The 26,759-nt window shown below is 31.7% G+C and overlaps 1 long non-coding RNA gene across 8 annotated transcripts; it reads right to left on the bottom strand.

Moving 5' to 3' along the window:
- Window positions 1-9,536: 9,536 nt before the first annotated feature.
- LOC148844368 (uncharacterized) lies at window positions 9,537-18,917 on the bottom strand. Of its 8 annotated transcripts, XR_016102942.1 has the most exons (6): window positions 18,598-18,917; window positions 18,350-18,496; window positions 13,930-15,830; window positions 12,097-12,397; window positions 11,509-11,630; window positions 9,537-9,722 (listed from the first exon to the last, which is right to left on the bottom strand). It is a non-coding gene; the product is annotated as an uncharacterized LOC148844368 (long non-coding RNA). The 8 variants fall into 8 exon arrangements; XR_016102941.1 differs by lacking the exon at window positions 12,097-12,397 and having other exon boundaries at window positions 18,598-18,915; XR_016102943.1 differs by lacking the exons at window positions 9,537-9,722; window positions 11,509-11,630 and having other exon boundaries at window positions 11,638-12,397; window positions 13,930-15,583; window positions 15,700-15,830; window positions 18,598-18,913.
- Window positions 18,918-26,759: the final 7,842 nt, after the last annotated feature.

Here is a 26,759-nt window from a genome sequence, read left to right as displayed (position 1 = left end):
TCCAGGTCGCGCAACTGTGAAACCATACCTGACAGGTCCATACTCTGAGGTGGCACGCCTGACTGGTTTGGATCTGACAGATGGCAATCACACTGTAACGGCCACCTGCTACCGCCATCTCAGTTGTGGCAGACACGACCACCTGCTACCGCCATCTCAGTTGTGGCAGACACGGCCCTGACAGAGAGGACAGTGGCGGTTATGTATGCCCCCCATAGAGGCGGTTATACCTGACCTGGCAGAAGCTTGGGAGTGAGTGCATCAGGTGGTTATAAAAGACCTTCTTCCCCTAGAGAAAGAGGTATGTGATATTTGTGCTTTTTGGTCTTAAAATCTCTTATTTTCCCTTGCCTTCTCAAGAGTATTAACTTGAGCTTCAAAGTATTCCCACTGGGTCCTCCCCGAAAATCTCTTATTTCTTCCTTGTTTCAGGCATCTTCAGCTCCATCAGAGGCAAGGTTACCGGCAGCTAAGACCGATCGGATCGTGCATCATCGTCCTCCAACATCTCAACAATAGGCATTGCTCTAACCTCCCCAATCCATGCATTAAATGACTCTGTCCAGTTATTTGTTATGTCATTAGACTTAACTACTGGGTCAAACCCATGCCTGGACCATGTGTCAGGGGGGATTTTGTTAAGCCAGTAATGTGCATCTCTAGATATACTTTTGATTACCTCCATGTAATGAACAAAGTTAGTATAAGTATATGAATTCCCAACAGCCCATACGACATCCTTCAATGCCTTCTCCTTGAAGAGTTTTTTGAAGTTGTTATACAGATGTCATAGACAAAACCTATGATTTGCACCAGGCATGCAACATGATACTGCTTCAACAATGCCCTACAAGCAAGCATCACATTTATTAGTGCTAGTTGTACTCAAAACAAAGGAAATTAGGCATTAACTACAAACAATATATACATACCTTCTGCATATCCGACATAATTGTCCACCTGTGTGGGTCATCAATACTCAGAGCATCTCTTAACTTAACCAAAAACCATGTCCATCTGTCCTTGCTTTCAGATTTCACCACATAATATGCAATAGGAAAGATGCCACTATTGCCATCAATCCCTATAGTTGTGAGTATTTTACCCCCTATTGCACCAGTCTTGGTATAGCAACCATCCAATCCAATAATCTTTCTACAGTCATCCAAGAACCCATTCCTTAGACCTGCAAGGCATATGAAGACTCTCTTGAAAACCCCAAATGTGTCTTCTTTTGAGGTAAGTGGGGCATGTAACTTCACAACAGACCCAGGGTTGCTTGCAAGCAAGGTTGTACAGTACTGAGGAAGTACTACATATGATTCTGTCAATGATCCCCTGATCCTATCAATAGCCTTAAGCTTAGCCCTATGTATTTTCCTCTAGGAGACACTTATCCCATACATTCTCTTGATTTCAAACCTTAAGCACATTGCTTGACATGTTATCCCATACATTCTCTTGATTTCAAACCTCAAACCAGTCCTTCAATCTTTGCTAGCAACCATATATCTGTTGCCTCCCTATTTGTAGTCACCCTGATATAACTATGTATATCATTGAGGGTCTTCACTATGAAATTGCCTCTATCATGACTAAGGGATGCATGAATCCTCCAGCCACGATCAATTACAAAACAAACCCCAGTAAACTACTCTTCTCATTTTTCTTTCTTTTTATCTCTATACCCTCCACCACACAATACTACCTCAATGCTTGCCTAAACTCTTTCACAATGACAAACTCCATACCAACCCGAAATTTTGGTTTGAAAAAGTCAAAGTCCCTTGTATTGCCCCTATCCCTTGGACTATCATACTCACTAATAGGCTTATGGTCAGACAAATCAGCACCAACATCTTGTACACCCTCATTACCACCATCCCCACCATCATCATCTTCATATTCCTCACCACCATCGTCTTCATAATCCTCACCATCATCATACAAACCCTCAAATTCCCCATCATAAACATCATGATAACCATTCATCCCTTCATCATTTCCATGGCTATCATCAGCTTCACCACCCTCATCAACAACTATATAACAGTCAATATCATCATCATCATCTTGTAATTGGTCATTTCCCTTGCCACTGCACCCATCATCCATACCAACACACTTGGCTTCGATATAAGTAATATAAAACATTATCTCACAGAGGTCCTTGTGGGTGGCAAACATTACCATCACATCATTTTCACAACCAAGAACACCTAAATGCTCATCTAACTCCCATCATGGTATCTTGTAGTTGATAGTCACCATGCTTCTATGAGGTACAGCAACTAATGAACAATAGTCATTCAAGAGGTTTAGATAGCATATTCTATCACTGTCTACATTATCCACATATCCAATTTGACCATTTATGTATGATAATTTCCCATCTATGGCCTTCCATTGACCACCATAATTGATGATGAACATGTATCTACTCCCATCCATCACCTACATCATAGATGTGGACAAATATAATTACAACATGTTAATTATAAGATACAATGTGCTGATTATAAGCTACTGTTTCCACATGATTATATACATAAGCTACACTATAACCTACACCATATGCTATACTATGAGCTAGAACATATAAGCATACACAAGCTAAAACATAAGCTAAATTCCCCATCTATAACATTCTAATCATGGACCCTACATTTATTTATTGCCTTATTGGTATTGGTAGTTTCATGTGGAAACAATGTTTCAAACATTTTGTCGAGCACCTGGACGCATGTGTGGATCCCATGTATATGAATTAAAACAGACACATCGGGTCCCAACACACCACATATAGCCATATCTGTGAATGGTCCCCCAAAATTTTGACCTCAAATCCAAGTGTCATTTTACCTAGACCGAATAGGGGGTTTGTCAACGAATCTTTGTGAGTGGTCCCCAAAAACCTAGCTAAAGAACACATAAAAAGCTAGACTATACCTCTGTGATGATAGAAAACATAGGCTTGTAAACGACCCCTTTTGGAATCCCACTACAAAATAATGAATAGGTTGTAAGAAAAAACTCTAAAAACAAGTTTAGAGAGATGACAAATGTCATCCTTCCACCAAAAAAATATGACAAAAACGCATGCTTTTCCATACAAACCTTCTATGCACCATTGTACCACCTGTCGGAGGTTGCAATGAAAGTTGTGGAAAATGATTGTGGATCCTTCTCCACTAGAACGATGATAAACAATTTTTAGGTGAGAATAATCCCTCAGTAAGGAAGGGTAAGAAAGTAATTTGCAAAATGGGATCGATTTGAGTGAGAGTTAATGGAAGGATAAAAACGTAAAATCAACTTTTCTGTCTCGATTTAAAAACGATGACAATTATCAGAAAACTTAAGGGTACCGCAAGATAATATCTAAATAGTAAGGGTACCGCTTGACGAATTCGTGAACAGTAGGGTTACTTTAAGAGATTGACCCTTTATTTTTTTGTAAGAATGGGCCATCCATTCGGTTCGAATGGTCAGACCGTTTGACCTAGGAACCAAACTTCTAACCAATTCATTATCTGGTACGGCTTTAAAAACCTTAACAATAAATACAATAAGTACAATAAATTAAATTTAGAAATTTCAATAATAGTAGTTTAATCTCCAATAATTATTGAAAGTTTTCTGTTAAATAACAATACAAAATAAATTTATACATAATCATTGAAAATATTTATCAAAAAATTAATAAATAATTACTAAAATACAATAAATATTAATTTTAGTATATATAATTATATAATAAATATAGATTAAGAACTTAAAACTTATAAATAAATATTAATTTTTTGAAAGTTATTTTTTCAAATTATTACTTAATATATGTGAAATTAGTTATTTATAGTATGTTTCTACTTTTCAGATTTTGTTTTAAATTTATTACACAATTTCTTTAATTTAAGTATTTAAAATCTAGTTATGTTAAATATTTTGTTATTTAGTTATTGAAATAATTAAATAATTTGTAAGATATTATTTATTGAATTTAATTATCCATAAAATCATAACTTATACTATTATTACATAATTTCATTATTAATTTTGTAATATATTAAATTATTAACTACTTAAATATTATGTAATAATTATTTTTCTACTTTGAAGAAATTCTTTTAAATTTATTATATAATTTTGTTATTTTAACTATTTAAAATCTAGTTATGATAAATATTTAAATAATCTATATAATAATTACAATTTTTTTTGTTGTTTGAATTCTATTTATTTAAAGCTATTTCATATTATTAAATATTTTAAAAACATTTAAATTGATAATTCAAAATACATAATCTAAATTGTTAGTACATAATTTCATGATATATTTTGTAAAAATATAAAATTATATTTTTTTGTGTTTTTAATAAATATTTTGGCATTATTATATAATTTGTTATAATATTTAAATTATTCTTAATTTTTTTAATCCAAACTTTCTTTGATAGATATAGATAAAAAGTAGGGGAGAGGATAAATAAGAATTAGAGATAATTTTGGAGAAGGTGGGGGAGGTAGTTTTAGGAGAAATTTTAGGAGAAGAGATTATTTAGGTTATTGGGAAAGTGCATCTCATTGGTTGTTTCAAAAATGACATGGAATTAATAAAATAAAAAATTCAAAAAAGGAGAAAATAACAAAAAAATTATTTGTTAAAAAAAACTAAACAATAAAACACATTAGAGTATACAATTGTTTTATATTTCTAACTTTTTAAATAAAATTAATAATTATACTTTTAATAACTTTTTACAATACAAAAATAGCAATATTTATTTAAGTTAAGCTTGTTCATCGAACTAATGAAACCAATCAACTCGACCAACTCAACCCGTATTGCTTAGTTTCTAATATTTCTAGTTGAAATTGGATTAGTTTCGCTATGGCTATTTGTAAATTGACCGAAATCAAATGACCCAGTCATAGATATGTATTAGTATTTTTATATTTTAAATATAATTTGTAATACAAGAAAGTGGGAAATTCCCATATTTCTTAATCTGAAATATTTTATATTATAAATTTATTTTTTAATAGTGTTAATGTAATTCTTGAAATTTAAAATTGAGTTTTCAATTTAATCTTTTAAACCAATTGAATAAACCAAAAATCAACCTAAACCAATACAACCTTATTTAGTTGGTTTTCACTAATGGTCAGTAGATTTCGACTAACTCCCTAACCTGACCATGTTGATTTGATTGGCCAAATAGCCTACAACTAAACTAAACCAAGTTGTAATCAACACCCCTAATTTCTTCTAAATTAATATTTTAATCTCTAATAAATAAAAGTAGTTTCATCTCCAATAATTATTAAAAATTTATATAAAAAATACACAATTATTAAAAATATATTGATAATGAAAATAAAATAAATAACTAATAAAAATAAAAAAAATTACAATAGTTATAAAAATACTGAGAAATATATTAAGCTAGTCAATAAATATTGTAATCTCATATAATAGTTTAATCTCTAACAAATATCAACGAATATAGTACAACAAAAATACAATAAATACAACATGTATAATAAATTAAATTTAAAAAGTTAAATAATAGTAGTTTAATATCCAATAATTATTAAAATTTTTTTGTTAAATAACAAAACAAATATAGATTTATACATAATTATTGAAAACATATTTATAATAAAAAACTATAAATAATTTCTGAAAATACAATAATTATTAATTTTAATATATTAAATATATAATAAATATAGATTAAGATTTTAAAATCCTTATTAATGAATATTATTTTTTTGAAAATTATTTGTCAAGAATTATAAATTGATGTAAGTGAAATTATATAATTTTAATTATTTATTGAATTTAACAATCTATAAAATTATAATTTATTCTGCATAATTTCATTATTAAATTGAATATTATGTTATGATTTTTATTATTTTAATATTTTTCCATTTTATTGCATAATTTCGTTATTTTAACTAGTCAAAATGTAGTTATGTTAAATATTTAATTATTTAAAATATTTATTTATTTAAATAATATATAAAATATTTATAAATACATATTAATTCAGTTTAAGATATTCGGTTAGTGAAGTATTTAAAAAATTAAATATTTTTTTATATAATTATTTATCTAATTTTAGTATTTTATTATTTAATATATGTAATTCAAATAGTATTTTATTTTTTGAATGCCAATTTTCTATTATTTGAATAACATTTAATTTGAATAATCTAGAAAATCATAATTTATATTGTTAGAACATAATTTCGTGATGAATTTTGTAAAAATTTAAAATTATTAAAAATATGAATATTATTAAATCTATTATAATTATTTTTTGTGTTTTTAATAAATATTTTAAAGTTTATACTATTATTACATGATTTCTTTATTAATTTTGTAAAAAATATTAAATTATTATTAATTTTAATATTATGTTATGATTTTTTTATCTTAAGAATTTTTATTGATAATTTCGTTATTTTAACTATTTGAAATATAGTTATGTTAAATATTTCATTATTTAAAATATTTAGTTATTTAAATAATACATAAAATATTTAAAATTACTCATTATTTGAATTTAAGATATTTAGTTATTCAAATATTTAATAAATATTTTATTATTAATGTTAAATTTCTATTATTTGAATAACATTTAATTTGAATAATCTATAAAATCATAATTTATATTGTTAGTACATAATTTCGTGATGAATTATGTAAAAATATAAAACTATTAATTTTATGAATATTATAAATCTAGTATAATTATTTTTTGTGTTTTTAATAATTAATTAAAAGTTTATTAGAGATAATTTGAAGAGAATTTTTATAATTTAAACTTTCTTTAGATAGATATAGATAAAAAGTGGCAAAGAGGATAAACAGGAATTAGAGATAATTTGGAGGGAAATGATATAGTAAATTAGAGATAGGTTAGGAGATAAATAGGAATTGGAGATAATTTTGGAGAAAGTGGGGGAGATAGTTTAGGATAAATTTTAGGAGAGGAGATTATTGGGAACATGTGGGTAAGAGAGTTTAGATAGTTTTTTCTGAGAAATGAGAGCATCTCATTGGTTCTTTAAAAAAACGACATGGAATAAAAAAAATAAAAAATTCAAAAAAAGGAAAAAATTTCTTGACCACTTTGTTTTAATATCTCTCTCTCTCTCTCTATGGACTCGTGCGATGCATGAGATTTGTTAAGCGAAAGCTAAATAATGGAAAGGGTTATTTACTAAATCACTTCCTATTGTTTCATGGGTTTACTAAAATCTACCCTATAGTTTGTATTTTATTAAAACACCATATATAATTTGCAATGGATTCAATTAATGTTCCATTATGGAAAATGATAGTGTCGACCCTAATGTCAATTTAAATAAATTTAATCAAAAGAAAATGAAAATAAAATACCATTTTTGCCCCTAATAAGACACGGGCAACCACTCTATTGGCTATGTTTGGTCAATTTTGTTTTCTATACAAAAAAGTATTAAAGGTATTTTTGGAATAAAAAATCATGGGCCTAATGGCAAGAGAAACACTCATTAATGAAAGGTCATTAAGTAAATAAGTTCTAAAATATATGGGATGTTTTAGTAAAATGAAAACTATAAGGTAGATTTAATTAAATATGTAAAACTATAAAGTGTGTTTAGTAAATGGCCCTAAAAGAAACACATAAGAATATATAATTGTTTTATATTTTCAACTTTTTAAGGGGATGTTTGGAACCATGGCCATTTTTCAAAAAAATGGTGCCACGTCAGATCCACATAGGCGTTTCAAAAAACACCCATGTATCTCATTATTTGATTCAACTGATTATTAAAAAATCAGGCATGCCTTGAAAATCGAGACCCCACCGATGCATGAAACGACAAACAACATAATGTTGCTCACCTGTGGACCATTTCCCCCAACAGTTGACTAATGTGTATCCTATGCAGTACTTACCTATCAGCACATACATGAAAAAAGGTGATGAAAATCACCTTACCAAACAACAGTGTTGCTCACTGGATATGTGGCAGAAGCATTTTTTTTTGTTAAAAAACGAGTCTTGGAAGCATTGGCGTTTTTTCTTGAAAATCGGTCCCACAAAATGCCCACGCTTCCAAACACCATGTAAATAATTAATAATTATTCATATTTTATATACTACTTTTCATAATTTTTTATAATACAAAAATAACAATAATTAATTTCAGTTAGGTTTATTTATCAAATTTATGAAACCGACCAACTTGATCAACTCGAGCCAAATTGGTCAGTTTTCTAATATTTTAGGTCAACTTTGGTTAAAATATTTCCCAATTTTACCAAGTTGGATTAGTTTCGCTTTGGCCCATTTGTAAACCAACCAAAGTCAGATGACCTGACCATTGATATATATTAATATTTTATATTTTAAATATAATTTTAATATGAAAAAGTGGATAATTTTCCATATTTTTATTTTAAAATGTTTTATATCATAAATATAATTTTAAATTTATTTTTTAACAATTGCATTATAATTTTTAAAATTTAAATTTAATTTTTAAGTTTAAATCTTTTGAACCGATTGACCAAACCAAAAATTTGACCCAAACCTATACAACCTAAGTGAGTCTATTTTCATAAATGGTCAATAGGTTTTAGTTGACCAACTCTCCAACTTGAATAAGTCAATTTGGTTGGACAAATAACCTACAACCAAAACGAACCAACTCATGAACACTCATATTTTCAATTAAATTAATAGTCACATCTCTAATAAATAACAATAGTTTAATCTCCAATAATTTAAAAATTATTGAAAATATATTGATAATGAAAAAAATTTATAACAAAAATAACAACCAACTTGAAAATTTATAACAAAAAAATTTATAACAAAAAAAAATTTATAGTCACATCTCTAATAAATAACAACCAACTTGAAAATTTATAACAAAAATACACGATTATTGAAAATATATTGATAATGAAAAAAATACAATTACAAAAATACAATAAGTACTAAAAATATATTAAATTAGTCAATAAATTGTATAATCTCAAATAATAAGTTAATCTATAATAAATATTAATCAATAAATTCTAACAAAAATCCAATAAATACAATAAATTCACTACAACAAAAAAGGCTTTTAGCGGGGAACATACGCCACAATAAGTCAAAAAATCCATCGTTAAATGGTTGTCCAATTGTCACAAATGCTTATATCTGCCACTATAAGTATGTAATTTTATATGTAGCAACGGACATATCCACTACAAGCATCTGCCTTTATAATATAGCGACAAATATATCCGCCGTTATAAATCTACATATTAATTTATAGTGGCAGATGCATCTGCCCTTATACATTTGTGTTTTAATATAGAGCGGCAAATATATCCACCACTATAGATCTATGATTTAATATATAGTAGCGAATATATCTACCACTACTATATATTATTTTTTAGCAACTTTATTTATTCAACCTGTATAGTAGTAATTATATAAGAAATCTACTCAGTTTTAACATCACACAAAAATTGCAAATAAAACTATAACAAAAATGAATATTTTAATTAATGATAAAAGTACATCAAAAAATCAATTTCATACATTAAGGTCATACAAAAATACCAAATTCTTTTTATATAAAATAATAAACAACAAAAATGTAAAATATTGATCTCCAATATCTTCAACCATGTCTTTTTATAATTCTTGCATTGGTTCAACCTGAAAAACAAAGAAAACGAATATAAAAATTAAATTGTTCATTATATACATCAAAATCAAATAAGTAACTAAAATCAAACATTTTACAAAGAACCATGTTGTATTGAACATATGTTCAAATGGGTGGGATGCTTTTGCAAGCTAAAAAACAAGCCTCTACTTCAACATACATATTTCATGAGAAAAAACAATGAAAAGCATGTTTTCTTTAAATAAGAACTAGTGATGCATATAAGATTTGGGAACTAGTTGCACTTCTTAGCCCCAACCAAATGGCATCCCATAATCCTTTCTTTTAAGCTCTTATTGCTCTATTGGGCAATTGACAGCTAGGTGGATGGGATCAGCCCACCCCTCCCAAAATCCAAGATAGATGGAATTAGCTCTGGGCAATACAGCTACAAATGCATTTCAGGATTAACTTTGGTAGCAAAAAGCATGTGGAAATGATGTTGGTTAGCCAATTCATAGAGTTTGGATGTGTTTATACCCTAGACATCGAACCTACTTTCTCACACAAGACATGTTGAATTACTACAATTCAGCTCTAAGATTTGCCACAAATATTAAATTGGTATTCAAAGAAAACCTGATTATATCCAAGGAATAATAATAAAATACATGTTCTTAACAGATCCAACTATGATCAAATGAAAGAATAGAAAACCTGAATTAACCTGAAAAAAGTCTCCAACTTGCAACCAACATAACCTTGAATTAATCTGGCAAAAGGTTCCCCATATATATCTTGCTATGACTAACCCCATGGAACTATTGATGGTAAACTCTTAAGATATTCCAAACTATAACCTTCCACCTGTCCTATCTCATATGTTTTAGGATCCATCAAGTTACAAATTGGAAAACCTCTGTTAACTTTCCAAAAGCCATCAAGTTGCACTGGATATAGAGCCAAACTCTCCAAATGTTCCAACTTCCAAACTAACTGTAGGGAGGTAACTTAAGTTATATAACTGAACCACCCTAACTATGACCTGTTAAATTAGCATGTAACTGTGGCCTATAGATTGTAAATTGAACTACCATGACTGTAGTTTGTAGCCTATGAATTGATTGACTTCTAGTAACTCCTAAATCAGCCTACAACCTATTTAATTTAGTGCGTAAAACATACAAGAAAAATATAAATGACCACAATAGAATTTAGGAAAGAAAAACATTGAAGAGTCATTGGCTACATGAATCTTTCCAAATCTGAATCAGTACAATAAACAAAAAGCATACACGAAACAATATAAGAACCAGTGCGCTAGTGCAAACTTAGTGCATATCATCATCATCATCTTCTAAGCCTTATCCCAACTATATGGGATCAAATACATGAATCTTATGCACTCAGAGCAAAACAGCTTCTCAGGAGGCTGTACTGAGAGGAGTCATAGGATTAGTTCACTCTTGGTTGGTCACAAAAAAAGAATTCAGGAAGTTCTCCATTACTCCCTTCTTGAATTTTGAATCTCTAGATAAGACATACTGTAGAGAACCATTTTTAACTTGGCCCAGGTAGGGTTTCATGAGCTGCTTGTACACCCACACATTAATATGCTACAATTAAAACACCAAACTGTATCATGAAACAAAGAAAGAGAATATAAAAAAGACAAAAAGAGTGAAGGAAAAAAGTGCAATATGACCTTCATATTGTACTAGACATGCTACAAAAGCAACATAAATAAAGAGATTTGCATCACCATCTAAAGAAATTAGATTGGTTTGATGGTGGTTCCAAGTGTTAATTTAGTCAAACTTCACCAAATTTGCTTACCAATATAAAACTACTATATGGTTGATCAAGAAAATTTGTAGAAAAAGGAAAAGGCCAATTAGCCACTTGGAAGAGGAGGAAGAATTCATGCTCCTTATAGTAGTAGAATCCCAGCTTTCCATCTGTTCATTGATGAATAAGAAATTCAAAATAACATATATGAATAATGATCACATAAGCATAACAAAGGAAGATGGAGAAACCATTCAGGGGAGGTGTTTTCTCCGGGAACTCATTGAAAACCTCCCAAGATTGCTCTACACACCAGTTTCATACATCTGGTAGAATAGTCATAGTAGCATTAGATACTCTCAATATGGGGAGGTAATTAGGGCACGTTTGTTTTTTGTGAAATAAAGGGGGAAAGTTTGGTCCCATGTTCGGATTTCAAGAATAAGTGAGACCCATGGTAAATTTTATTTCTCGGGGTATTATTTACCCGGGTAAATGATACCCTTCTCATACTCGGATATGTTTGGTTTCCCGAGTGGAGGGTAAATGGGAAAAGATAAAAATATCAAAATTGCCCTTAAAAGGTCCACCGTTCGAGAGCTTCTCCCCTTCTACTGTTCCTTCTCCAAAACTCACCATTACTGCTGAAGAGTTCATCATCTTCATGACGAGAATAGAGGAGTTGCAGGAGCAGTGACCTCCCCAGACTCTTTCTCTTTCTCTCATTCTCTTCCCTCTCTCTCTTCTTTCACTTCTCTTCTCTCCCTCTATCTCTCTCTACATCATCCTCAACATCTACCACTGTCAATCTAGATCCAGCAGCCACTACTATTTTCATAGCCACACCTGTTTCATCTAGTACTCTTGCCTGAAATAAACCATCGGATGGTTTTCCTTTCATCCTCACGATAGTGACCCACTTCACGCAAGCGGTCCCCTGTATCAAGATTCCCAATCATCGATTTCAGTTTCAGAGCTACTCTTTTCGTTGCTGGTAGCACTATACATCAAAGAGTTTAAGAAATAGTAAGAAAAGGAGAATTCGATTGCTACTTGTAATCCCATTGCTACAGATCTAGGCGTCCCATTGTGAAGTGATTCTCGACAACAAATAGGTGTCATTCTTGCTTCTGACTTTAATTGGAGATGCCAGGATCCTCAGATATCCCCTTGAATGGTTGATTTGAACCCATTGAAACCTCCTATATCTATTAATCCATATCAACAATATTGTTCTTGCTTTGCTTCAATTCCTTATGATATTCCTTGGCTACATATGACCTTCACTATATGATTTAGATCGTTGACAGTAAAATTATGCAATTTGTTTTTCTATATTTTACTTGTCTTGGTGTTTGTTTTGATGTTAAAACTATTGATGATGCATCGACCATAGGGGGAATATGGACTTACTGTTAAGGGTTGGGATTGTTGAACAGACAAACTTCTTTCAATGTTAATTGAATTCTCTAAACATAAGTTGGGGAAAATTTTATGGAGATGTGGTGATTAGTTTCCTAAATTGAGTAAAGTAACCCAATAATCCAAAAAATAAGAAAAATAATGATAAAAGTAAAATAATAAATAGGTAGAAAATAAAAATCGGAAATATGAATAGAATAAAATAATAAAATTAATTTAAATGGTTAGTTAAATAACAAAAGTAATAAACTAATGCAAAATGGGATGGACTACATGAAACATGATTTTTTAGGGGGAGGGAGATGGACAACATGAAACACGAAATTTCATCTAGTTCCCCCAAGAGAAAAATTATGCACACATCCCACTAAAAGAAGAACTTTGTATTCTTGCAGTAATTGTTTAAGAAGAATGTCTTATTCATTTTGCAGAAATTGTTTAAAGAGAACTTTTCTTAAATACCAAAAACAACTCTAATTGCTCCTTATTTAAGAAATGATCTTGAGGTAACATTTCTGTTTGGTTGTACAAAAACAATTTTCATGTTTGATTACATGAAGAAAATTAAAACGAAATTGATCTATTTGGTAAATAGAACATGAAATCATTGTCTTTTTTTGATTAAGAGGTGCTCACAGCATATTAGCCTAAAAGCATGTATGAAGCTTGGGTATCCAATTTGAACCCAACTTAGCCTAGCCTGAGCTTTTGCACAGGTTGGACTGGGATTTGGTCATGTCCTTCCTAATAGCCAAAGCAGATTCATCCTTATCATGATAGAACGAGTTACTAGGAGTATGGGAGGGGAGAGGAATAACTGGAAATCCCATTTTTTTCAATCCATTTTACTGCTAAAATCCATTAAAATAGAGTATATATACCAGGAAACAAAATGACAAGGAGAACATCAAAGAAAACACAAAACCATATCACTGTGATATGGTGCAATTCACAATTGCCATTATGTTATTTGTGTGTGTAATGAGATGGATAAGGGCCAACATAGATATTTGAATAAAACAAGAAAACTATCGAACAAGTGCAAACCTGTTATTGTCAACAGCAAAGTTGAAAAGTGCCATAACTCCAAATTCCACAGCTTTCTCGTTAAGATCGTGAAGAACCAACCCAAAAAACCGCAAAAGGGCCTCAACAAACCCATTGGTTCCCATAAAAATTCCGGCCTCTTCATCATCCTTCAGCAAGTGTCATATATGTTCCACTAGTTTGAATTACATCCTTGGGTCATTTCCTTCGTACAAGACAGTCAGGAAATTCCCATACATATGAAACAGGTCTAGTTCAGAGTTTTCTTTTGGGTCAGACATATTTTCACTCTCATTTCTTTCAATCTTTTCAACAATCCTATTCTCCTCAACAGGCACTACCTTGATTGTCTTCAACTTATAGGAGTCAACACTCTCTATGGATCTAGAATTAGTTGATTCGCACTCAGATAATGCAAGCCTCCAATAGTTTAAATCAAGACTTGTGAATTTTCTTGTTCCAGGTATCACTAAAATGTGGCAGCTGCAAGGCTTGCACATCACATTGAGAAGGGAAATGAAAATGGGCTATTTATCAGCATTGTGGCATCATGTTCAAATCTATGGGTCCTTATTCTGGATGCAAGCATTGGTTTCACTACTCAATTTTATGAGCTTTCACCTTATTTTCTTCATAAAGCAAGTAACTACTTGCACCTTATTTTATGAGCTTCCACTGTTTCATGTTCATGTTTGGGGATGCTTGGGCATGGACAAGTGGGTTGGTGTGTGAGGGGAAAGGAGTGTGCCTGTGGCTTGACTCAATTAGTTTCTTGAACTTGTGCCAATATCATGGAATGCCATGAAGAAACTATTAAATTGACATAGCTTATATTCCCATCAACATATTATCAGTAGAATTTCAAAGAAATCTCTATTTCCAACTTTACATTCTCTAGATATGGTTATTATGTTTCTCACTAGTATTAAAAAAATCACATTTCTTGAGTAAAGCACAAAAGTAGAGTTGATTCAGCTCCTAATTTTCAAGCCTTGTCTTCTGTTAAGTTGATTTGTTTCATATGGATGGAATTTGTTAAGCTTGTTAAGTGAAAATTCTGCAACTGGGAAAACCAATATAGTTATTTATGTTTCTTTTTTCCTTTTCTTACAGGTTTGTAGCCGATGCCTATATAGAGAAGTGTGACAGGGTTTGGCCTACTGACCATATGCTGATCAAGTATTGGGATTTTCTGGTTATTAAGAAAATACCAAGATTGAGACTTAGTGAATGGAAAATGATTTGGTTGTTTACATGGTACATAAATTTAAGAATGTCAGAATTTTGTGTTGTTTGAAAACTGTGAGAGCTAGATCTATATGATGTTTGGTTCCTTGATTGCTGAACCCTGAACCACAGAATACAAGATCCATGTTTATATTCAGAGAACACAAAATGTGAGAGATGGTTGTTTACATGGTTCCTGGGTTGGCTTCTATCCAATCACCCCCAATCTTATGACAGTCCATCTACAACTACAGGGGAAAAGGAGAAAAGGGGGAAACCGTAGAAATAAGGGACACAATGTGTATGATTTGTATCACATGGACTTAAGCTCAAAGGATAAAATTGGCAAGAGGTGAAAAAGATAACAAACTTACCCAGGAAAGTAGGTGTTGCAAAAGAAAATGGGAAAGTAAGGAAACTCACTTACCTGGATAAATGAAACAAAAAAAGAACCTGGGTAAGTGCACTTACCCAGGTAAATGTATTTCTGAAAAAAGAACAGGGCCTTAGTGTTTTCTCAAGATTTTATTTGGAGGGTCATACCTTCATGAGTTAGAAACCCATCCTTGTAGCACAACATTACCATGTAACCTGCTTATCAACAGGGTTAGGGAAAATGTCCCTCTAAACAAGGTTAGAGCACATTGGTTATGCCAAAAACCTGAATGAACAGACTGCAGAGATATTAAGAAAAACCCATTGAAGAATCAACTTGATCAAATGTAAGGGTATCTCCATAGAGGAAACCCTATGCTTCATCATTCCATGTTATATAGAATGACATGACTTCTCAACAATAGTTTTACACATGGTGGATTCACCATTCATAGCATGATTTCATGTACCAATATTAAATCAATGGGAGAGTTCTTATTATGATCCATATTCTCCAAGCAGGAAGAATGAATATATTCAATAAGGGTGAAAATTTCCATATTCAAATTGAAGAATTTCAATCAAAGAGAATCGATCCCCTTAGAAAAATTAACAAATGCTCAACTTAGGTCCACCCAAATTGTGCCCCTTGATTAATGGACCAAAGAACTTTATGGATATATGGTTAGTTGAAAGTTTTAAAGTTGCTGATTTCAAATTGATGAATTGATCAGAAAGATTTAAAAAGCAGATATTAATACATGACCAAATAATACAACATATTGTAATTCAGCTTACCCCTGTCTTACTTTGATTTTTTAACTCTTGTTCTTAGCTTACCCCTGTTCCAACCACCAATTATGTAGCTACCTTTGATAACCTTGAGCAGGGAACTCTCTTTCTAATATTGCTTCTATCTGCTTTAAAATTTATTGACTTCTGGTAAAGAGTGGTCATTAATTGTGCATCTTGAACTTGAGTTATCAGAAACCAACTACTAGTCCATACTTCTTGCTTCAACCTGCTTAAAAATATATCCACCGAGTGGTCATTGGTCATTAGTTTTTCATATTCAACACTTGTTCTATTCTCTTTTGCCATTTTGGATAGTCTCATTCTTATAAAGATTTCACTATGAGCTTTTCATTTAAGTGCTTGTCCTATGATTCATGTCTTTAACCTTATGATTTTACTATCCAAGTTGCGTGAATGCATGATTGGTTGGGGACCTTATCTTATCAGTCTGGTACTTAATGTACTCCTGAAGTTGAGTATGGAACCAGAGACAATCTATGAGATTTTTTGAGGTTGCCACTATTCCTTCTCATCACCTATGTGACTGTAGGGATTACATCAAATCACATATGAATGACTCAACTAAAAGGTAATGAGTTATCACATACATTCCCTTGTGATGTTGCTTCAAGTCTTTAACAATCTCCAATTAATTAATTGTAATCATTTTCAACGGATCTAGTATAAATCATAGAAGTACTTGGCCTATGCATTTGAACTTTTAAGTTTGAACACATCCATCCATTCATTTATGTTGCTTTTTCTACTTTCAATTTTCTTTTCAACCTATGGAGTCAATTTCAAAATAATTTCTCAGTACTAAAAGAGACCTACTACAACTACAATGGAATCACACCAAAGAAAAGCTAATGGGCCATTGTTGGATAATGAAAAGATTAATAGGAAAAATCAACTAATTGTAGTTCAAACCATTTGAAAATATTTGTAACGATGCAACTACTTCACTTTACTACCACTATCAACCCTTTATTTATTTAGTTATCTTTTGTCTATTTACTAAATTATTTTGGTATGATTAATGGGTTTTGAATTCTTGGCATGGCCCACCAATCCACTAAGCTTTTTAACCCACCAATTTTGAGCTGGTTAATCCACCGTAATCAGCCCAGAAAAGGTTGAGTAAGATTCTTAATGTTGAGTTGGGCATTACTTTTTAAGATTTTTACCAAATATTGCTTATTAGGTTGTGCCCAGGTGGAACCCACCTGACAAATGAAAAGCCACCATGGGAAAGCCCTCCCAAACATGCACTAAAATCATCCAATTGGAACAATTCAACAGAGGAAAAAAAATAATAGTGATGTCCAAATTATTGAAAGAATATTATAAGGTCACATTAAAAGTGGGATGATATTGGTGATTAGTATAGACACACAGGCAAGTTTTAGTTTCCCTCCATGAATTTACAGGTTAATAACACATTTTTTCTTGGATGTGTATGCGAACCACAAATATTTGTGAGTAATCCATCTGTAGTGAAAGCTATGGATTTTCTTAAACAACACAATGTTTCAGATGTGTGGTGATCGGTGCATTTGTAACACATACAACACCATAATTTTATATGCCATCCTCTGTTGCGAAACCTAATTTCTTTATTTTATGCCTATCTCTAATCCTCGGATTACCAGGTTGACCTTATAATTATTATTTTTTTATTTATCTTCTGATAGAAAAACCAACTAAAAAAATTAAAGACAAAAACAATCATCCAAATATGATACATTAGAAAGTCCTTGTCGAGAAATAGAAAACCAGACCATAAAACCCCTAACAGATTTCACTTTCAGAGAACTAAATGAACATATCTATTTCCTATTCTCCCAACAAAACTAAACCTAACTTCATATAAACCATTAAGCAAATAAAAATGCATGCATTCGGTTTTTTTGCAAGAAAATTAAAACACCTAATGATCAATATTAGAGGATTTTTACAATAAAATATAAATGCCTAATGATAAATATTAATTAGATCTTTTTAATTTACAAGAAAATCATACCTACATTCGGCTATTTTGATGTAGAGAATGACCTTTGCCCTTGTTCAAACGATTTCCAACTTCTGCCAAGAACCATTGCTTGGTTAAGACAATTTCCAGCTTATTCCAATCACTCTTCCTTGGCGGAATTTCAAAATCACGGTTGCCCTGTTTGGTTCCAGAAACTAGCTTTACCCCTTCGATTGTAGAGAAGAAGGAGAAGGAGAAGGAGGAGGAGGAGGAGGAGGAACAAAGAGAGAAAACCCTACCTGATTGTCCTATTTGATTCCAAAGAAGAATACAAAGGGTCAAAAACTTTGCCACGTTCGGTTCCAAATGCATTGCTTCAATTACAGAAGAGGAAGAGGAACGAGAAAGAGATAGCCTAACCTTGCCCTGTTCGGTTATAGCAAATTAGCAATAAGATGGAAGAATGGAGGGAGAGGAAAAGGGGAGGGAAAAGAGACTGCACCGGAGGGAGGAGTCATTCGTTGAAAATTTTGGGAAAAGTTGAACGCGGGCAAAAACCCGCCTAATTTATTTATTTTTTTATTAATTAATTGATCTGAGCCGTTAATCTGATTCTTTGGTTTTTTACCGCTACTTGTCTTAGCGGCACTTATGATTAATCGCCATTGCAAAGGGATATATACCGGCAATTTACAAAGTGCCGCTATATTATAGCGATTTTGTAAAACTGCCGCAAAAAAAAACTGGCTTTTAGCATCAAATATACTTGCGCCACTTGAAAATCCGCCGCTATACACTAAATTTCCGGTAATGAACAAAATTTAAAAATTTCAATAATAGTAGTTTAAACCCAATAAATATTGAAAGTTTTTTATTAAATAACAAAAGAAAGATAAATTTATACAGAATTATTAAAAATACATTTATCACAAAAAACAGTAAATAATTACTGAAATGAAATTTATTTTATTGATCTATTAATTGATATAAGTGAAATTAATTAATTACAATATTATGTAAAAATATTAAATTATTATTAAAGTTACTTCATTATCAATTTTTTAAAATATTAAAATATTATTAATTTCAATATTATGTTGTAATTATTTTTCTACTTTTCAGATTTTTTTTTTAATTTACTACATAGTTTCTATATCTTAACTAATTAAATATAGTTATGTTAAATATTTTTTATTTAAAATATTTAGTTATTTAAATACTTAAATAATATATAAAATGTTAATTATCTATTGAATTTCATAATCCATAAAATTATAATTTATACTAATATTACATAATTTCAATATTAATTTTGTAATATATTAATTTCAATATTATGTTATAATTATTTTTCTACTTTTAAGAAATTTTTTAAATTTATTACATAATTTCGTTATTTTAAATATTTAGAATCTAGTATGTTAAATATTTAGTTAATTGAATATTTAAATGATATGTAAAATATTTAAATTTTTTTGTTATTTATTGAATTTAATAATCAATAAAATTGTAATTTATACTATTAATACATAATTTTGATTAATAATTTTGTAAGATATTAAAGTATTATCAATTTCAATATTATGTTATAATTATTTTAAGAATTTTTTTAAATTTATTACATATTTTCATTATGTTAACTATTTAAAATCTAGTTATGTTAAATATTTAGTTGTTTAAATATTTAAATAATATGTAAAATATTAAAAATTTTTGTTATTTGAATTTTATTTATTTAAAGCTAATACATATTACTAAATATTTTTTTATATAATTATGTATATATTTATAATATTTTGTTATTTAAGATATTTATTTATTGAAATATTTAAATAATATTTTATTTTTTTTAATGTTAAATTTTTATTATTTGAATAAAATTTAAATTGATAATCAAGAAAAACTTAATTTAAATTGTTACTACATAATTCTGTGATATATTTTGTAAAAATATAAAATTATTTTTTGTATTTTTAATTAATATTTTAAAGTTTTTCTATAATTTTGTTAGAATATTTAAATAATTCTTAATTTTTTTAATACAAACTTTCTTTAGAAAGATTTAGTTAAAAAGTGGGGTAGGGGATAACTAGGAATTAGAGATAATTTAGGAGAGAAAATCTCTACTAAATTAGAAATAATTTTGGAGATAAAAAGGAATTAGAGATAATTTAGAATATAAATAGGAATTAGAGGTAATTTAGAACATAAATAAGAATTAGAAATAATCTAGGAGAAAGTAGGAGATAATGGGGGAGGTACTTTCGGAGAAATTTTAGGAGAAGAGATTATTTAAGTTATTGGCAAAGAGATAGACTTCTATCAGGGCAAATTTGTGCCCACACCGTTCTAACAGTCTTTTGCAACCTTGCGTTGAGAATATCTCCCCATGAAATAACGCATACAAGTACAGAGATATTCTCAATGCAAGATAGTAAAAGTTGCTCGAATGGGCTTTGCCCTTTCTGAAGCCGAACTCATTGGGAAAGTGCATCTCATTGATTGTTTCAAAAATGACATGAAATTAATAAAATAAAAAATTCAAAAATAAAATTTCTAAACTTCAGAAAAATAAAAGTATAAATTGGCCTTTTAGGTCAGTTCCAGGAACTTCCTAGGTGGGCTATTGGAACTGGGGCGCACGAATATGGGAACGAAATGACGATTTTGTCCTTAAATAAAACGTATTTAATGCACTGCGTAGGATTAATTAAAGAAATTAATGGTGCACAAGTAAGCAAGGCGAAAACACCAAGGACCCATCGGATACAACCAATAAAAAATGCCCACGTGTATGGCTTATTTATCGATTTTGCTTGTGGTCTAGTCAATTGGTTCCAGGCCCCAGATAGACCAAGAGTTTTCAACTAATGTGAAACTCAAACCAGATTAAATATTTTATTATCGGTCCAACCACTTAAACGCATTTGGCCGAGTCAATTTAGGCGAAGAGGATTAAAGAATGGAGAGAGAGAGAGAGAGACCTGCCAACTAGTGACCAAATGTGTTGAGAGAGAGACTGCCAACCTACCAACCTAGGTTAGGTTGGGTCATGGGTCAACCTGCTGACCTGATTGTCAAATCTAATTGGGATTATTTATGCATTATTAGAAGCTTCCACTCTTTAGTTTTTCTATTTAGTCTTTAGTTTTTATTGTTTACTCTTTAAATTGTTAAATGTTCAAGTTTTTTATTTTATATTTGGAATTTTAAGGTTAATTCTTTTTATTTTGACATTTTTCATGTAAATTTTCTTTATTTTTTTAAATTTCAATTATTTTTTGGGATGACCTAAATTGACCCATGGGTCAACCCTAACCTCAACATTTAGGATTAGGGTCTAGCATTTGACAAACCTAACCTGAAATCAACCAAAAGTACCTTGACCCAACCCAAAGCTGACCCACCTAACCTAATTGCCAAATCTACTGAGAAGTTTCCTAAGACTTGGGATTGAATTCTGCTTTCGTAGAGAATGTGGTGGCAGGTGTTGGGGAAGATGGGGTCACTGTAACTTAGGAGGAGAAGCTCAGAAGCACGTTTGAAGACACTATCTTTAGAACGTTATTTTCCCCCACTCAGTTTTACTGAGTTTGCTATTGGGTTACAGGCAAATTCGTTCCCAGAATACAACAGAGCCTTGGGTGAGAATCTGCAACCAGCAAAGTTGAAGAGTCTCCAAAGAAACCTTCTGTGAGACTGTAGTAGACTAGACTGAGAGAGAGAGAGAGAGATAGTGGATTTCGAAATTGTGTTTTTTGAGTCTGATTCATGCTCCTTAAATAACTTGTGAAGAGGTATGAGGAAAAGGTAGGTGCTGGTTTAGAGAAGGCACCTTGAACAGTCACAATTTCAACCATTGTGACTGTTTAAAAAGTTGTTAACAGTTTGGTGACTGTTAACTTTGAATTGTGCCTCTTTATCACACCCGATCAAATCGTGACCGTTGATCTCATCAATGGTGATCAATAGTCATCAACGTACCAAAACCAGAGCCGCCCATCGCAAGCCACGCGGGTGTGAGCAAAGTGCGAGCAAAGTGCACCTCTAAAGCGCCTCATTGCGCCACACATGCGTGCGCGCGTGTTGCGCGGTATCGAATCCCCATACTCTCCTCTACTAATTTAAGGAGTGTAAATCAGCTCCTATTGAAATATTGAAAACAAAAATTATAATTTTCCAATGTGGGACAAGTTCAAAACTGGGTTTTTGTAAGAGAAAAAATTATTTTATTATTATTATTATTTTTTAAACAAGTGTACAGGTGCAATTTCTCATGTAATTGACCAATCAAAACCATTGGATTTAATCTCTTATGAGATTAAAATCCAACAGCAGGGACTTTGGGCAACTATGATTTCCTATAGAGTTCACAGGAAGGGAGGGCCCAGGAAATAAACATTTGCATTTATGATGACACTCCTTTTTTTTCATTTTTGGTCAATAATGAAATGATAGGTTTCATTAAAAACAAATCTATGAAAGGTTTATGATAATGCACGATTTGTTTGTTCCCTCGTGCCTTGTGATTGGGCTCAAACCAGGTTATGATCTGGCAGTGACGAGCTACGTTGCCGAGCTGCTAGTTGTGCGTCCAAGCTGGAAATGGTTGTAAAGGAAGAAGGATTAGAATGCCTCGGTTGGTTCTACTCAGAAGAACACTTTGATGCTTAAGTCAGTATGGGGTTTTCATAAGAATGTGTGAGGGAGCTTAAGTGCTTCAGTGCACATACCTTTTAGGATGAGTTTGGGGTCCTTTTATAGCTATCTAAGGTTCATGTGTCATCAGGTAATGTTCTTAAGTCTCTTATGGAGCTGTTTCTACAGTTTAAGGCATGCTAGAGTGTCGATTACTAGATTCGTGGGGCGGTTATAAATCGCCTGCGGGTCTTGTGGCATACAGTTTGGTGAGCTGTTCCTACGGTCATGGTAACGATGCCTGTGCAGGCATAGTACATGAAACCGTTTAGACAGGCCTATATTGACGGTGGCCTGAGCTCGCCCCAGCATGTTGACTTGTCAAGCTGCCTTGCTGTCTTGGATGGTGGGTTGTCAACAGTATCCACATGTCAGTAGATGTGCGGGGTGACCAAAGTGCCCTCATTAGTTTACATTGGAGAACAATGTGACCTCTAACTGTAATGTAGAATACCATACAAAATACAAAGATATTTCATCAATTTGTCACGGTTTCCTCCTAATTCTTGTAATTCTTGTAGAAGTCTGTCTGCATCATATCTTGAACTCTTGGTGTGTGGATGCCCAAACTTTAAGAAAATAGTTGATATTGTTAGAAAATTTGGTAAAATAGTGGCGTTGAGAAATCTTCAAAAATTCTTTTATTTTGTTCATCCAAAATCCCTTAAAAGATAGCAAACTATTCTCCATTTCGTAGTAGTTGAATATATTGTCATCCATCTGAGCATCTCTGATGCATCATCATGTTATGCATTTTTTAGTTGTCATGTTACAATTTGTTTTATCTTTTCTTCTTTTGTTGTTGATGCTTTTTTGGATATCTATAGGAATGCATCTAAGCTAAATATAATTCACTTGCATGATTGAAAATCAATATTTATTGTCCAACATATGATGTCTATATATTAATAATACTAGGTAGATTAATTTCAGATGGTCCTTATATCCCAACAATTTTGACGTCAATTGGATTTAACTCCTAAAATCATACCTAGACCTGACATTTTCACTTGAGTCCATGTAAATAAATGACTGAAAATTTCAAGCACAATTAAACTATGGGTAGACAAATTAGAAAACAGTGCTGGACCCATAGATATCATGCAAAATAATCAAAATATCCTTACTATCTAAAACTACAAAATACATGAAAGTTCAGAAATTCCATTTATGACTTATATGCTCTTGCATCAATACTCAATAGCATTGCCAAGAGAAAGGGATTAGAGGAGAACAGAGGACAAAGAATAGAAAGCAGGTTTTGTGTCTATGTATCCGTATAGATTGGACTTTTTCAAAGCCTAAGATACTACAATCAAGTACCAAAACCCTACTTTCACTCACAATGTAGTTTAGGTAGTCAGTTGGCATCCCTCTCATTAACAAACTATATGTGGCTGTCTTGGTAGTACTTCGTTAGAGACTCTTCTTAGGAGGGCCTATCTCCCAAATACACATTAACAGTTCACAACACTGCTATTCATTGCATGGTTTAGAAAACAGTTCATAGCATAAAATATTAATTGCAACAAACCCCAATTAATGTTTTTAGTGCAAAAACAGGCTAACCTAGAAACCCATATCACTCTAAAGGAGAAGCACAAACAAAGAAACCTAAACCGAAACTTGGAAAAATCTTGGGTGGGGTCAACACCCTAGCCATCCTCTAGGGCAAGGTAATTGCTTAGAATTGTTACCCTAGCTCCCATGAACTGCATGGATTCTAAAAAAAATCTGAGTTTTCATTTTCTTCTTCCGAACTAGTTTATTTTTCTATTTTGTTGTTCTATTGCAGCTTTTCAATTAATTTTCACTTTTACAACCATGGTAAGATTTCCTCTGTTTGATCCAATGGTTCTAAGGTTTCACAGGACAGGCAATGATTCGGTGACATTCAAAAGAATCCAAGTTGTCGATAGCATTCAGGTCCACAATATGTTCGTCCTGAGATCATTCTCCACTCCGTTCGCAATAAAAGCATGTTGTCAACTTTCTTTCTTAAACCCAAGTCATTGAAGTAGTAATTTACAGGTCGAAGCATTTATGAATTGGGGGCGAGTAACGTTCAAGTGTTTGGTGTATGTTAGTGACGGTCAAGTGAATTGAGGATGGTGATCAAGTGTTTTGTATCCGCCGAGCCAAATGCTGATAAATATGTATTTAGTATTTGCATTGATTGTGCTAAACAAGATCCAAACATTTCATACATGTAAAGCCAAGCCGATTTTACATTCTACTGAACCGGACAACTTTGCATTGTACTGTTCATTTTTGTATTTGTACTCTTTCCAAACGCAACCTAAGGCTCAATTTGAAAGCAGTACAAATGCAAATATGGAGAGTGTAAAACCTTATATTTTGTATGTATTTATACTGTACATATTTGCATTTGTACTCCTTCCAAACTGAGCCTAAGGGGAATTTGACATGGTAATCGGGTTGGGTCAATGTTAAGGTTGACAAAAGCTAAATTTCATGCTAAATATTCAGATTAGGATAGACCCACAGTAAAATAACTGAAAATTTAATAAAAAAAAGAGAAAAACATGAAAAATGCCAAAATCAAAGGAGTCAACATAAAAAATCTCAAACTTTAAAGAAAAAGCTTAAAAATTCAAAAACTTAAAAAGTAAACAATAAAAAGCAAAAACTAAAGATTAAAGAGTGAAAACTTCTAGCATAAATAGTCCCAATAGATACAACTAAATATACAGCAACAAATTATTAGATATGCCAAACACAAGCAAATGTTCCAATACAAATTAAAGAAAATCAAAATGACAGTTCAAATCCATTCTATCATGTCTAAATCAATCTCTGATGGATTTGAAACATCCGCTGATGGTCCTTCAAAATGCTTGGCTAACTAGAAAAGTGCACCTGCGATCTCATCATTGCCATGGTCTCATTATCATCAACTACATTAAATCAAAGAATATAAAATATTAAATCACTAATCATATAATTAAACAATATAATTGATAATTAAATAAAATATATATTATCATCTGAATAAATTTATAAATATTGAAAAAGGGTGACCTAATGTGTGGATTGGGTCGACTTTTTATGCGATCTAAGGGAATCAAACGATAACTCTGTTGAATTGGATGGACAAAGTCTTCCTTCAAAAGCAAGATATAACTAATTGACTGATGCTCCCTTTTGTTCAAGGTAAGCAGATATATACCATATACTTTTCTGATTACTAAAGGGAAACAAATATGAGAAAATGATAAAAAAAAGTACAATAACAAGGGATTCATGGAGAATTTGTATCAGCTACCAAATATCTCGTCACAAAAATGTCCCAACCAGTCATTGCAGCCGTGTATTGAGAACATCTTCTCATGAATAATAAGGGAGATGTTCTTAAGGTGCGCATGCAGTGGGCTGTTTGGACAGTGTTGAGAGCATTTTATTAATAGCAGATCACTACCTGATGTAGCACAATTTGGTCACTCCTATCTGGTACCCGCGTGGTTCATGAGAGACACCTGAGAAGAAGAAGAAGAAGAAGAATCCCTTGGGGGTCTGTCCGGCGGGGACACTCCGATGCTTAAGTCAGTACTTGGTAGAATCAATGAAAAGGCGAAGGGCTAAGAGTGCAGATAGCACGTTACCACTATATTCAAAAGATAGAAGTTCAAGAAGAAGTTTCCCCTCTGTCATGAGGGCTTTTATAGGGGTGTTCGTGTCAGGTTGGGCATAACCGCCACTGGGCTCCTGTCACAATCGTTACCTGCCAGGGCTACGTAGGTGG

This window comes from Nelumbo lutea, chromosome 8, assembly GCF_056320005.1.
Source record: "Nelumbo lutea isolate HS-2025 chromosome 8, American lotus-T2T, whole genome shotgun sequence".
Lineage (NCBI taxonomy): Eukaryota > Viridiplantae > Streptophyta > Magnoliopsida > Proteales > Nelumbonaceae > Nelumbo > Nelumbo lutea.
This window is presented reverse-complemented; position numbering and strand designations above follow the sequence as displayed.